This window comes from Nannospalax galili, unplaced genomic scaffold, assembly GCF_000622305.1.
Source record: "Nannospalax galili isolate Female #2095 unplaced genomic scaffold, S.galili_v1.0 scaffold40, whole genome shotgun sequence".
NCBI lineage: Eukaryota > Metazoa > Chordata > Mammalia > Rodentia > Spalacidae > Nannospalax > Nannospalax galili.
Genome location: NW_008347810.1, coordinates 863,901 through 878,809, shown reverse-complemented (window position 1 = coordinate 878,809; position 14,909 = coordinate 863,901). Strand labels below are relative to the sequence as shown.

Below are 14,909 nucleotides of genomic sequence, written 5' to 3'. Positions count from 1 at the left end.
AAGGATCCACTTATTGATCTTTAGATTACAAGCATTTGTTGTCAGTTGTTATTGTGAAGTAACAGTAAGCAGATGGACATGGTGAGCTTGGTGTCAGGCAGAGCAACCCTCAGAAACTCCCTGACTCCAAAGCCATGGAACCCTGAACTTAACTTTCAGATACATCCTATGAAAAGTAACAGGATGCTGTTACAGCAGGGTGAGTAAATTCCAAGACCAAAGGCTGATTAACTGATCAGAATGTCAATGATTATAGAGAGTTTAGAATGTTGCAGGTCCAGAGCCTAATTATAATTTATCCTGGGCCATCTTTAGCCCTCTAAATAGCCATTCTTTGTCCACCTCTGTATCAGACCTAACATTCTGTGACAGATTAAAAAAAAAAAAAACCTTTTGGGGTGTACTGAAGCCTATAGCTGACATTTCTCTACCTGTCCAATGTTTCCACCAACATATTTGAAGAGTGCCTTGATTTATGACTTTCTTTGTTCTGTTACTATAAAAACCTCATGAAATTGCATATCACTCTAGGCATACCTTTGCCCCTCTCACTTACACAACTCATCCACTTGATTAATTACCCTAAATATGTCACCAACTCCATCAAACTCACATTCTTTTTTAGACTTTTCTCCCTTCTCCTGTTTCTATACAATAACAATGAATTTATTACCTTTAACTGACACTGAATAACTATTAACGCAATTAAATTAACATTAAGCTTCAAGTTTGATTACTTCCCCACTCTATTCATCCCTGCTGCTCTTTTCGTAACATGGTCAATCATAGAATTCTCCTCCTGATATATGCACTCTGATCCCAACGATTTATAAAATACCTTCTTCTATTTCCCATAACTATAATTATTTTAGTTTCTGCCAATAATAGTTTCTATTCCAACTATTTATTGGGTGAGAAGGGGTTGGAATTATATCATTTCTCCTAATTGGCTGATGGTTCTGTTGCTCTGGTACCAACATGGCAGCTCTGTAAGCCATCTTATACAACTGAATTGCTGATGCAGGCTTTATCCTAGCTATAGCCTGATTCTGTGTAAATACAAACTCATGAGAACTTCAACAAATCTTTGCCTCCCATTCCTGTATTAACCTCCTACCCCTCTTAGGCCTCCTTCTTGCTGCAACAGGTAAATCAGCTCAATTTGGTCTCCATCCTTGACTCCCATCTGCTATAGAAGGCCCTACTGCAATTTCAAGCCCTACTTCATTTGAGCACCATAGTGGTTGCTGGGGTATTCCTACTAATTCAGTTCTACCCCCTAACACACAATAGTCAGACTATGCTAACTCTTGTACTATGCTTAGGTGCAATAACTATTTTATTCCCAGCAATCTGACCTCTAACCCAAAGTGATATAAAAAACTTGTAGTGTTTTCCACCTCCAGTAAGTTAGGCCTAATACCAATAACCCTTGGAATTAACCAACTCACATTTCTCCACATCTGTACCCATGCCTTCTTCAAAGCTATGCTATTTATGTGCTCCAGATCAATTATTCACAGCCTGAATGATGAACAAGATATCCAAAAAATAGGAGGACAATCAAAATCCATACCCTTCACATCCTCCTGCCTAACCATTGGCAGCCTCGCCCTGACTGGAACCCCCTTTCTCACAGGCTTCTATTCAAAAGCCCTAATCATCAAAGCCATGAACACGTCTAATACCAATGCCTTAGCCCTATTACGTTCATCTCTACCTCTCTAACTGCCGTTTATAGCACCCACATTAGCTTCTTTGTTGTAATAACTAAACCTCACCTCCCCCTAGCTATTATTATTAATGAAAACAACCCCCAACTAATCAATGCTGTTAGCCACTTAGCCCTTGGCAGCATCCTGGCAGGTTTTCTCATTACCCTCAACACCCTCCTATGAATCCCCATTATAACTATACCATAGTATCTAAAACTAACCGCTCTAATAGTAACTGTTCTTGGGTTTAAAATTGCAATAGAACTTAACAACCTAACTCTTTTCCTCACATCTAACTTTTCCTCCCCCTCCCACAAATTTTCTTCTCTCCTTGGATTCTTTCCCCTGGTCATCCACTGCCTCCTACCAACTAAAAACCTCACCATCAGCCAAAACATGGCATCTAATCTCTTTAACTTAATCTGGCTAGAAAAAGCCATCCCTAAAACAATCATCTCCACACTAATACTTGCATCTATCCTCATGTCTAATCCAAAAGGCCTAATTAAACTATACTTCCTCTCATTCTTACTTAACCTATTTTTTCTCTCCTAACATTACTTTAATTCCCCTGAGTAATCTCAATAATAATAAAAATGCTCACAAATAAAGTCTACCCAGCCACCACTACTATTTACCCTGCACAACTGCACATAGCCCCAACATCTAAGCCACCCTCACTCACTTACCCAATTTCTTCCCCCTTGAAAGCCACCCAATCCTCTATATTATTAAACTCAACAACCAACTCCACATCTTCATTATAACTTAGCCAAACTATTATTCCTACCTCCATAATTATGTCTGCTACTAATGCCCCTAAAATCAGTCAATTTGACCCCCATGTCTCAGGATACACCTCAGACACCACAGCTGTAGTATACCCAAACACCACTAACATCCCACCCAGATAAATCAAGAACACCATTAAACCTAAAATCTGTCCCCCAGAACTCAATACAATACCACAACCAATACAACCACTAACAATCAAGCACAGCCTACTATAAATTGGTGAAGGTTTAATAGATAAATCAACAAACTCAACAGCTAAGGTAACACTTAAAGAAAAAATATAATTAGAGATAATTTCTACATAACACTTAACTAAGACTAATGACATGAAAAATCATCATTGTAATTCAACTATAGAAACCCTAATGACAAATATCTGCAAATCCCATCCACTGCTTAAAATTATTAGCCACTCCTCCACTGACCCCCCGCCAGCACCCTCCAGTATCTCATCATAATGAAACTTTGGCTTTCTTCTTGGCATCTATTTAAGACTCCAAATTAGTATAGGTTTAGTCCTGGCTATACTCTATACATCAGACACCCTAATAGCCTTCTCATGGTACAGTCACTGTACCATTTGGTAGAATACCAGAACATATCCTTGCAACCTTACTGTACTTACCAAGCTCTTTTTTTGTCTGTAAATTTAGGCATATTAGTTAATGTCTATGAGTTGCTACATATTCATTGGCTAAATAGAGAAAATAACACCAACCTCACAGGACTTTTTTTAACATTAAAATATGCAGAATGGTACCCAATACAGGTTTGTTCATTATTCTTTCTTCTTGCCAAAAATTGTCTGGTTAATCTGAATCAGTGATTTGTTTAGACTGAACTTTAAATGGAAATACTTATTTAGTGTTTGTTTTTCTACTTTAGGCAATATATCATTGACTTAAGCACTTCTAAGTTAGATGGATGGACTGACAGGATTTTCTTGGTTATGGAAGTGCTTCTTTCATAGATTTCTGATAGTGAGAGGATGTAACATTTTTGCATTAATCACACAAACTCTAACATGGAGGACAGGTGGGCAAGTGACCTCATAGATCAGCTTGCAGATCAGCTTGAAATGGTCTTAGCAAAAGTTTCAAAGTTGATTTCCTAGAGGGGGTTGGAGCTGATGCCTCAGCCCCAGTCTGGAGCCAGTAGTTCTTCCTAGGGTGGACATTTTGTCACACCTTTCTCAAAGTGCAGATGAGGATTTCATCCTTGTAAATTGTCAGTGTGCTCAGGGGAAGCAGTTGCCTTTGTTCTTTATTCAAACATTGGGTGTGACAATGGTACTGGTACTAGGTAGTGTCTACAAGGGAGGCCTTGAAAAATGGGGAGAACTGCTCAGAAACACAACATAATTTTCACTAGTGACACTGAAAAATAGGTGGTTTCTTCTTTTCTTCCAATAAATCATTCTTACAGTGTTTACAAATTTGTTCATAACTTTCTAAATAGTTTTGGAAGTGACATGATACAATGAAATGTTGTTGCTGTTTCTATCACAGAGCATCATAACCATTTACAGTGTCTAGCGAATACAAGCGCTGGGGCTCCACATAGCAAGTATGGTTGAAGACGGCAGAATTGGATTGGTTTCCCATTCTGGAGCTTGCTTATTGGAATAATTTGGAAAAAGAAAAGAATGTATTCACTCCAACTGCAATGCAATTTGCATCCTCTGAACAGAAAGGGAAAGATATTGAGGTTTAACTGAGTGATCCTGCATGTGAATCTTATCAGAAAATGCAGCATCATGTAGAGTTCCATCCATTTCTGCATCGCTTCTTTATTAATTAGCAAACAGACTTGAAGGGTGAAATCAGTCTCCCAATGTATTAGATCAGCCTGGTCTCAAAATATCCCACAGCTGCCCCTGCAATTGTATATAGCACAATGCTTACTTCTTGTGGGTTTTATGGTTTTCTGATATTCTGCCAAAAATCAGGAAAATCTTTTATGGCCCCTTTGCATCGTCTCCAGGGGGCACTATCCTGCTCTGCTACAATCATTACTGTCCACATTGCCATCCCGTTTCAATGACCCTCTTACTAGTCTTGATTTTTATCACTTCATGTGGAAAAAAGTGAATCACTATCATAGCAAATTAATTTGTAGACTATGTACTATTCAAAATCTGGTGGGAGAGTTGGCACAGTACTGGCTGAGGAAGCAGGTTTCTTTCCCAGCACCTACATGAAGACTAGCAACTGACTACAGCTCCATTTCCAGGGGATCCAGTGCCCTTTTATGGGCTCCATGGGCATTACATGCATAGCTACATTTATATGCATACAGGCAGAATACATAAAAAGTAATTTTTAAAACAGAATCTTAAATAGACCTAACATAACAACCGAGTCTTCAGAGCATTGGCTATTGCCAACGGTGCTGGTGAAGTGCTTCATGAATTATAAGATTGAAGAGTTTTACCCTCTTGACCTTATCACAAAATCATCAAAGAAAAGATTGAATTTTATTGTATATACTTGTGTCTTGTTCTGAGTATTAAACTTGATATAAAAGCCAGATACATCCAGATCTTAATGATGCCAATGATGTAAATAAATACACTGAAAAGTGACAAGGATTTAGATCTGAAGTTTCTCCAAATAGTGTGTATGTTCTAGAACTGGTTCACAGTGTACAGGAGCACAAAGCTAAGCAGAAAATTACACTGTAGGCTTCTCTGTTTAATCCTGATGGAAACAGGGCACAACTGCCTAACCACACATGAATACACAAGCTCATTATCACTTAGGTACTGTCTGGCCAAAACATTAATTTGGGTTTCAATCTCCTTTTCAATTAAGAACACAGGAAAGCAAAAAATAGAAGTGCCTGACTTTGGAAATCAGGCGAGACCTAAGCCACTCACCCTCCCTTGCACCCAGTCTCATGTGGCTCTTAAGACCGTGTGGAAATCGCCTTTTACAAGAAAGTCCTCTTACACTTTCCTTGTGCTGCTACAAAATAAATATAACTGTAGAGTATGGTAGGCAGCCAAAATACACATGTTTTTATTTATTAGGACCATTGATTGTTGGCTTTAAGTTACTGTCTTGTATAATTTTGGTCCCCAAAGAGACAAACTGGTTTTGTAAAGCAGCTCAGTTCACTGAACGCCTGCTGCTCTACTTTGCAGCAGAAGCATGAGACATTGTCGAACACCTCTGGCTGCTGTCCTGTGCAGATAAGTGCTTGCGAGAGCCCAGGGAGACTGCGTTTCTGTTTTCTAAATGTTTTTGACTCTCAGAGTTCTTATGACAAAACTATTTATCTGAAAATTTGTATTTCTTCATATAATTTTATTGAAAGGTAAAAAAAATTAATAAATGAACCTGAAGTTGGAGAAAAGTCAATCCAAAAAAGGAAAACTGTGAACCAAGTACAAGAACGTTAATGGTGATGGGAGTGGTGGTGTGTGCTTCAGGGAAGATTGGGTGCTCAGGCTTTCCCACATCCCTGACATGGAGAACACTCAAGTCCTGGACACTGACTGTGGGACAACACAAGAAAACACTGAAAGGTGAGAGAAGCAAGATCCAAGGCTATCAGGACCAGAGGGAAAGCAGGAAATTAAGTGTGCTAGGTCTCATTATCTCCTTGTAAGTCCAAAAATACAAAAGGTACCACGATGGAGAATTTTGAGGGGTGGAGTTTTGTATCAGGATGGTGACGCAGTCACAGAATTTGTGCATGTGCTAACATGACATGGAACTGTGCATATACTTTAAGGCAATGTTAATCTCCAAGTTTTCTTATGACATTCTTCATAAGAGGTAATCAGGGAGGGAAACTGGGTTATGATCCACAGATTCATTCTGTGATGTCTCTGTCATTTTTCCTCCTTGGATTTCAATCGCCTTTTCAATTAAGAACAATCATTTCAAAACAAGTTTTTAATTGGCACATGTTTATTGCATAAAATAATGGGTTTCAGTATGACATTTCACATGTGGATAACGTGCTGTAATCATATTCATTACCCCATTATCTTTCCATGTCTCCTCTCTCCCCTTCTATCTTCATACTATTTTTTTAAAATTCTATCTACATATAAGAGAAAACGTGTGATACTTGTTTTTCCTGTTCTGGCTTATTTTTCTTAACATGATGATACATCCACTCTCCTGCAAATGCCATAATCTCAATCTTCCTTTTGGATAAAAACTACAGTGTACATAGGAGTGGCAAAGCTGAGCCATGTGATGGAAGTATTTTAAATTTCTGAGGCATCTTCAGACCAACTTCCATAATGGCTGAACCAGCAGTGTGTTAGTGTATAACTCTTGTCTGGCATCTTCATCAGCATTCTGTTGTTTAAATTCTTCGTGAGAGCCGTTCTGACTGGTCAAGGTGAAATTTTAATGATTTCTTGATGGTTAAAGATGCTGTATCTCTTTTTTCATATATTAATTGGTCATTTTTACTTCTTTTGTATTTTTGTTTTTGATAATTTCATACTTGTGTACAATCTATTATGATCATGGTCAATCCTCCCATTACTTTCTCTTATCCCTCTCTCACTCCTGAAGACCTCCTTCCACCAAACTAGTCTCTTTCATGCCCCCACCTGCGGGGACCCTGTACAGGTAAAGCTCGAGGGGGACCACTCCCTGAAAGGAAAAACGGGTGAGAAAGAAGAGACGGAGCCCAAGCAAGTCCACTTGTCAAGGGTTGCTTTATTGTACTGCAAGCCTTTTTTTATATACAGTTTGTATTCAGAGGGGGTTGAAGAAGTTGGTCAAAGGTTACAGCATTCTTATGGGTATGGGAGGGGGACTGAGCAATTCAGCAACGTGACTGACCGCCAGGTGTTCCAAGAGATTACTGCATGACTCATTTTTCTGAGAACTGTTTGCAAGAGGAAGAGAAAGATAACCTTGCCATAAATTCTTTCCCAAGGTTACTTGTGCAAGCAGAATGTCCTGCTTAAGTCAACTGTTTGTAGAGCTATATTATATTTTTTGGTAATGAATGTTATTACTCCAGCTCCCGACACTTTCATACTGCCATGTCTTTGTGTGTAGTGTGTGTGTGTGTGTGTGTGTGTGTGTGTGTGTATACAAATTTTGTGCAGGTGGTCACAGCTGCTGTGTGTTCACAACTGCATTTACTGTGTCCTATCCAGAAAAAGACATTTCATGGTATTCATTCTTCAGCGTCTTCTGACTCTTACAGTTTTTCTACCTTCTTTTCTGTGTTGAACCCTGGGTCTCTGAGTGGGTGATACAGATGCCCCACTTGGGACTGAACACTGTGCAATTCTTTCTGCTCAGTACTTTGATGAGTTATGGAGCTCTGATTTGACTGCTGCCCATTGCTAAAAGAGACATCTATGCCCAAGGCTAGAATATGAGAATAATCATAAATATTTAGAAGGCAGTTTAAATACATGTCCATTTAGCAAAACATCAGTAATAGATTTTCTCAGCAAGCCTGTGCCTTCCCTCAGGTTTACAGTACTAGGCATGTATTCCTTCTTACGGCGTGGGCCTCAGCTCTAACTGGGAAGTAGTTGGTTACCCCAAAATAATAACTTTCAAGAAGACAAGTATGCTTTCAATACCCATCTATTCAATTCATGTGCTTATTTATTGATTGTGTGATTTGAGTTTTTGTGTTTAAATGTTCACCCTCTGCATGATGAATAGTAGAGAGATTTTTCTTCCGTTCTCTAGATCGTCTATTTCCTCTGTGGCTTCCTTTGTTGTGAAGAAGCATTTTAATTTCATGTAATATTATTCCCAATTACCCGCAGCTCTGCTATTATTTCCTGGGTTATTGGATTCCTATTTAGAAAGTCATTGCCTTTGCCTAGATATTAGAATATTTGCACTGTTTTCTTCTAGTAGTTTCAAAGATGTAAATTTATAGTAAGGTCTTTGATTCATTTGATTTGATTTTAGACACCCTAAGAGATATAGCTTCACTCTTTCTTACATGGATATCCAATTTTCCCAGCACCAGATGGCTACACTGCATGGTTTTACTCCTGATATCTTTGTACTAGTCCTGTGTGTCTGTTTTGTTTATTTTGGTGTCAATTGAATTTTTACGGTGTTACGGATTAAATCCACAGTCTTGAATATATTAAACATACACACACTACCACTGAGCCACATCTTCCAGCCCCAAATAGCTTTTCAGGTTTGGCTATAGTGGTCACACAGGCTTGCCACCTGTGTAGGTAAAGTCAGTGCTTTGAAAACATCTTTATCACAGGTGGGTTTCCCTAGAGAAGGTGGTCTAGGTGATAACTTGGGCCATTGTCTTCTCAGTTCTCATCCTTCTTTTGGGGCCACTTGGGCTGAAGAGTTTGGGAAGCCACCCAGAGATCTGTGTTCCTTGTTATTTTAAAATTCAGAATAAAACAACAATAGGTACTTTAGTCATTCTATAAATAAAACACTTCCTCTTCCTTTTAATGGTGACAGATGGATTGAACCCTGCTGAGTAACCATTAAGGGAAGTACTGTCTATAGGTTTGTATCTGGCTGCACTGAGGATGATTAATGACTCTAGACCGCCATCTAATAGACATGCTCCTCACTACACTCTGTACGTTAAAAAATTCCTAGAAAACCACCTATTACTCCTGGATTTAATTCTAATTAAATTGAAATTCATTTTGTTTCAGAACTAGTAAAATTGAAGCAAATTTCATTTATGTCTACATGCCAGGCTTTTCCTATAATGCGTAGCTGAATGGTCAGACACGATACTTTCACATTACCCTTACGTGCTACTTTAAGCACCAAGGTACCAAAGTCAGAGAATTGGAGAACACCTTCTACATCATCTGGTTCAGAAGTCTGGAGTTGGCAGACAAAGGTATGTTCTGCTGGGATTACAGCAGTTCTTGATGGAATTTAAATTTAATGTGGTGCTTCTCAAGGCTTAAGTCAAGCCAATCTCCTGGGCCTACTCCTTCCTTGGGGTTTTAAAGATGCATCTGCCCTTTTCAGCACTCACATAGGTAAGAAAGCAGAGTTTACCTTATCAAGGTCACGTGTCTAATTCATTTCAAAATGAGGGCTTTGCTCATGTCTCAGGCTCTTGGTTTCCAGTTTACCCCATTCCCCTGGTATACCCCAGGAGACATAAAGAAAAAAACCTCCAGAGTCCAAGAAAGTCAGGAACCCCACATGAGCAGAAGGATTTCTTTGTGTATCCAAAAACTCTCAAAAGAGCGGCCCAGCAGGATACTCCAGACCAGGGCGGAATGGCCTCTCCTGCTTAATGTAGCTCAGTCCCTACCGTGAGAACAAGCAGCCTGCTGCCAGCTCCCTCCCACCCCCATCGCCAGTCCAAATTGATTTTGTGCTTCCTGTTTTTCTGTGCTTGACAAAGAAAGCAAAAGTAACATGCTGTCAGTGGACAGTTGCCAAAAATCAGAGTGGCCTTTAGAAAAATCACGGCTTCAAATTTCCAACTGTAGTTCAAAGTCACTTTGCAAGCAGCTACTGCATTATGCTAATAATATGCTAAACCATTAAGGTCTTCCTATGTGTCTATTGATTGTTTAAGTAGAATGTTATGGCAGGGAAGTATTGGTGGTGGTAGTATCGACCCAGCCTGTGTGTTCTTAAGCAGGCAGCTTTGCTCTAACTCTGATGTATTGCCTTTCATAAGCCATTGTATCTGGACCCTTGACATTGCATAATGGCAGTCTTTCAAGAACTTTACCTTTCTGAAAATTTTGAGAGAATATAGGCCTTCATGGAAAAATAATATTAATAATTATACACTTAGTGGTTGCCATGAGCCAGGCAGAGTGCCAGGAATCTGACCTATATCATTTCAAATACAGCGATGCTACACATATGGGTGACTGTCTCCTTTGTACATTTGTTGGAACTGGGACTCAGTGAGGTGAAGTCTCTTCTAAACTGATGCCTGGCTATTGTCAGTATTTGTACTTAGATTCCTCCAAGTTGAAATACTGGCTCTTAAACACACACATGTATTACATAAGGAAATGCTCAAATAGATTTGCTGGTATGTCTGGAGTACTAGGCTAATAGCAGCTGAATGAGAGAGGGATTTAATGTACTTCATGTTTTAGGAAAACCAGTTCTCTTCCCTTGGTGTCAGGATGAGGAACAGTACAGATGGGTGGGTCCAGCATTCCAGTGGCCCTGGTTGAAGCAGTAACAAATATAAATAACCAAACACACACTGGACAGTCCCAGAGCTCCGTGCACAATAACTAGAAGTCTAAACGTATCCCTTGATCCACTGAGCTGAGCTTCCAGGGAAGCGGGACAAAGTGTGACTGACAAATTAGGAGCATTACATCAACACAGTACAGTGAAGGTGCAAAAGAAAGAGCCTTTTAGTTTTCCAGTTGAGCATCATGGAGTTGTCTTCATGGAATGGATGCAGAGAAAGGGGCAAGGAGAATTGAAATGCAGCACATTGGGTACCATCTGGCTTGTTGCATGGCTACCCCTCTGGTCTCTCATTACACATTACTGATTATGCATAAATTTTACCTCTAAGGAGACTTTTCCATTGGGGAAAAATACTGCTGTAGTAGGACTTGAATTGATCTGGAGTATTTGGAATCAAATATAACATAAAGACTCATCTAAAATTTTCTCTTTTTTTAATTTAGAAATTAATTTGGGGAAAATTTCAATTCCTCCACTACTTCTTCTTCTTACCACTGACTTAGAAAGTATAATTTTTTGACCTTGACACTCACCTGACCCCAGACCTTCTAGATTTCTGTTGGACAGTACAGAACAGATTACTGTAAGCAGCACTCATTCTGCATCCATAGTCTACAACATCATTTTAGTGGCAGATGAGAGGCCGCTATTACACTGCACAAGCCAATTAACAGCCTTCTGTCCACAGAGACTAATGGTTTTCTTGTTGCCTTACTTTTAAGCACCAAAAAGTCTCTGCCATTTTTTAGCTTTTTTTTACCTTCTGTGGTATATTTTCTGAATCCATACTTTCATTCATTAATGTCTCAATTTCTCTGTGCAAAAGACAGTTCTATTCCTTTACCTCAAATTATTCTTTTATGAAGCGTCAGACTCTGTACGAAGTCTTTTTAGAGCTCAGTTTTCCCTTCTTTCCTTTTTCCTTCCCTCATAACATCATTAGTTACAGTGAAATTTCACAGCAGTCCTTCTAGTTCTCAGGACATGACACAGTTGTTTCACACATGAACTCACAGCAACTGTGGTTAACTACAGAAGACTTGCACATCAAGACAGTTAAAACTTCCAGTGTGGCTGGGGGAGAGAATTCTAAGGAGGTATTGTTAGCTGATGGTGGCCTGGAGAGGGAGAGTCACCTTCCCCTCTAGGAGTAAGGGGTAAAGGTTAGGGGTAGACACTGGCAAGTTGCCCAGGCTCTATTGGATGATTCCACGCCCATGCACATATGGGGAAATCTATAGGACCCCACTGACCAACAGCTCAAAAAGAAGTATTTCATATCTAGCATTGGACTATTAATTTGATAGCCTATGTGGTTTTGGGGAGATATTATCCCTCTATTATGAGTACTTCAATTTAAATCCCTTTTATTATATATGGATATGTAAATATTTTAGGAAGCTTCAACAGTCATAGGATTCTAGATGGCATTTTCAAAGACCTTCAGTGTTCGCTGTCTATGCCTCTCCATCCCCTCACTTTGCACTCCCATTCCATACCCCATTCAACTCTTCTTGTTCATTCTTTCTCTTCATAACCACCTGTGTTGTAAATTCAAAGTGAAATCTAAAACTTTCCTTTGGAATTGGTTTTCATCAGCTATGATCCCTAAAGGAGAGCAACACATTTAAAAAAATTTTTTTAAATATAGCATTTTTAGTATCAGTTCAATAAACATTTATGGAAGCCTCCCACTTAAGTCATGCACATAGTTATGGAATCGTGTAACCCAGACGGTGCCAAACAGTTCCACCTGGCTTCTGCAGGGTCATTCTCATAACCTTCATTTTGACCCTTTGTCCCTTGGCACATGAACATTTTTCTCCCTCTTAAAAGAAAAACAGATAATTTGTGCATTCACACCCACATGCAATTGATGCTCTTTGCTTTACAGCCAATCTTTCAAAAGAGATACATTGTGTTTCCTATCTCTCCTTCTTCAATTCCTGTCACATGTTCTGGTCCATTCCAATCTACTCCACCTGTTCACACCCCATCCATACTGCTCCTACTTTGAGAAAAATATAATACACCCTACTGCTGAAAAATCCATCTAATCTTCACTCTATACTTAGATATCTACATTTGTAAGCATGTGTTCTTCATCTGATTGAAACTCATAGGAAAAGGATCATATTTAACTTTTGTTTAAATCATGTCAAACTACTGTTTACAATCGTATTAAGTGTTTTTAACTCACAAAATTATTGTTTCCATTTACTCTATATCTGTTAGTACCAAATATACAGTTGTAGCACAAAGTTTAGGTTCAATAAGCACTCACCATCTGAATTAATACATATATCTATAGTTCCTGACTTGATAAAGAGCTATTGCTACATTTTAAACTTACCTTTGTTCCTCTGAATTTGTCTCAAATGTTTTGTTCTCTTATGCTCCAAAAGCCAAAATCTATTTTACTGAAAGGAACAATTGTTTGCATATTATGGAATCTAACACGTTATAAATTTTATTCTGCTCTTGTTTCTTCTTTGTACATGTGTATGTTCTCCTGTGAGTACATATCATGTGCAGGCATGTGCATGTACATGTGTGTGTGTGTGTGTCCTGTGCATGTATTTGGAGGCCAGAGGACAGCATTGGGAATTTTTTTCTCAGTTGCTATCAATTTTTTTTATTTGTTTGTTTTTAAGACAGGCTTTCTCATTGGCCCAGAACTCTCCAACCAGGTTATACAGGCTGGCCAGTGAACCCCAGGGATCCACCCATTTCGGCTTTCCAAACACCGTGATTGTAAATGCCCCATGCCCAGCTTTATTAAACATGAGTTCTAGAGATCCTCATGTTTCTACAGCCAGCAATTTGCCAACTGAACTATCTCCTGTGCTCCACATGTTACTTCTTTATGAAAAAATTTCTCAAGTTCCATTTGGTTCTGTTATTGTATCATTATCATTATTATATGGTATGACATTACATTATTACATTTTATGGTGGTGGGGATAGAATGCTGGGCTTTGCACATACTGGTAAATATTCTACAGTGAGCTACATCTTCAGCATCTGGATGTATTACTTTAAAAGTGAAACATGGCACTGTTTTAGAATGAAATTTCTAAATTTGTGTTAGAATTACAGTCCATATATACTTTCTTTTTTTTCAGCCATATTTGAGACAGGGTATCTCTGTAGCCCCAGCTGGCCTTGAACTCACAGGGTATCTCTGTAGCCTGCTTCTACCTCCTAAGTGCTGAGATTAAAGGCATGCACCACCATTCCTGCCAGCCATATATACTTTTCTTATCATAGGACAATGGTCCTGTGTAACCCGGAGAGTTCAGTTTGTCTTAAAACTTTGGCTTTAGAAGCACTAGAGACACAGAAGCCTTCTGTCTAACAAAGGAGCCACATCAGCAAAAGGCAGCAAGCTATTCTACCCTTCGCTCTTTCCAGGAAATGCTACTCATTTGCTCTGAGTTAATAATGTTTTCTCAGTTTCCTTTTTGATCACTTAATGAATACTTTGATCACTTTTTGATCATCTTGGATGGTTTTTGTTGCTCTTGTATTTTTTTTTTGACCTTTAGGCAGTTCAACTGGTAAAATTGCATCATATTCTTTTCTATATGAACAAATCAACCATATCCTTTAATTAAACAGGAAGAAAACGTTTGCAATATACATTGCTGGAGACATAGGTAGCCTTTATGTGAGGCAGAAAAGTCAAAGATTCACATTTGCCACACAGGGAGGAAGCAACAAAGTCTCCCTGAGAACTCCAGTCTGAGAGCAGGAAAAGCTGAGGAAGAGGAATGGGAGCAAAGGTCACTTCTCAGCAAGTGAATTTTTGTGTCCATCTTCTGTAAAAGCAAGTTGGAAGAACAGTATGCACCGGGCCTACCAAAAGGAATATTCTAATACATGTGGGAAGGGATCCTTATTATGCATCCTATATGCTTCATTCACCATCATGTCCACATGGACACGGTATTAGCTACAATAAAGTAATCCATATAAAGCTAATGTCCTGCTTTGGGAAAGAAATATCCAAATGGCAGTGCTTATTTGGAGAAATGCTCATAATTGTGAAAATCTCCTATTCATCTTCACAGTACTTCTGATTCATTTCAAATGAGAGGAAGAGAATTTTCTGCTGGAAGAGCCAAAGAGTTTGAAAGCCAACTGACAAACTGCCTGAGTGGTGTGCCATGACATGCTCAAAAGGGAATGAATGTAAGAATTCATAATTTCAATGATA

At 38.9% G+C, this 14,909-nt stretch overlaps 1 pseudogene; it reads left to right on the top strand.

Moving 5' to 3' along the window:
• The first annotated feature begins 500 nt into the window (after positions 1–500).
• On the top strand, positions 501–2,270 carry LOC115072264 (annotated as a pseudogene).
• Positions 2,271–14,909: the final 12,639 nt, after the last annotated feature.